The sequence below is a fragment of the Orycteropus afer genome, unplaced genomic scaffold (genome assembly GCF_000298275.1).
Source record: "Orycteropus afer afer isolate SDZICR_OR568_19922 unplaced genomic scaffold, OryAfe1.0 scaffold00024, whole genome shotgun sequence".
NCBI classification, from domain to species: Eukaryota; Metazoa; Chordata; class Mammalia; order Tubulidentata; family Orycteropodidae; genus Orycteropus; species Orycteropus afer.
In genome coordinates, this window is record NW_006921611.1 from 9,848,010 (window position 1) to 9,849,364 (window position 1,355).

Consider the following 1,355-nt stretch of genomic DNA (forward strand, 5'->3'; position numbering starts at 1 on the left):
CTTGACTGCTAACCAGAAGGCTGGTGGTTCAAACCCACCAGCCACTCCTCGGAAGGAAGATGGGGCAATCTACTTCCGTAGTGATACTGCCTCGGCAACCCAAGGAGTCTGGTCTGACTCAATGGCACATAACAATAACAACAACAATGTTGAAGTGTAATTCATACCAAAGGCTGTAGTCTTTGATCTTCTTCAGTAAGTGTTTCAAGTCCTCTTCACTTTCAGCAAGCAAAGTTGCGTCATCTGCATATCACAGACTGTTAATGAGTCCTCCTCCAATCCTGATGTTACACTCTTCCTCATAAAGTCCAGCTTCTCAGATTATTTGCTAAATATACAAATTGAATATGTATACAGGGTTGAAAGAATACAACCTTGACACAAATATTTCCTGATTTTAAACCATGCAGTATCCGGTTGTTCTGTTTTGAATGACTGCTTCTTGGTCTATGTACAGGTTGTGCATGCACATAATTAAGTGTTCTGGAATTCCCATTCTTTGCAATGCTATCTATAATTTGTTATGATCCACACAGTTAAATGCCTCTACATAGTCAATAAACTACAGCAGCAGGTAGTCAGTCCTATTTTCACTCTTCATTTCTCAGACTATTCTATCTGTCTCTTTCCTCACCTACTATATACTCAGGCTGCACTTATTACGTCCTCTGACCAGTTTCCTTGAAGTTCTTGCCTTGACTTGTAATGGTGGGAAAATTTCTCACTGGAGATGTTTATGTGTATGGGGACAAAGGGAGAGAAAACGACTCTTTCCATGGAAATCCTCCTGAACATTCTTTCCTCCAGCCTTTTGTATTGTAAATGTCAGGTTTGAGTCATGGACTTGCTTTTTTTTTAATTTTACTTTATATTTTAACTAAAATCTTTGAAATTTTGTGTCGTAGAGTGTAATCTTATTTTGGAATATCATACACATTATATTGGGTGTCTCAAATGTGATTTCTAATTTAAAATATGGTTACTCTCCTTATCTTTCTAGAAGTCATGGAGGTACAATAAAAGACACACTGGTTTAGGATGATAGTAGCTATCATGTATAAAACTCTACTATCTATATGTCTACCAGACATAATGCTAGATAATTTATAAATATTCTCACATTAACTTCTTACAACAACTCGACAATATAGCCATTCTGCTCTTCATTAATAAAGCAAAGAATTAAATCTTCAAAAACATGTCATTTAGGATTGTATGCCAAATGTATCCTTGAGTTGGATGCTTTACATAGGAAAAAACAACAATGAAAATAACTTAACAGAAAAAAGTACTATCTTACATATCAATTAGTCCAGAAGTAGGGCATAAATTAACTTAATTACTCAAAGATGGAT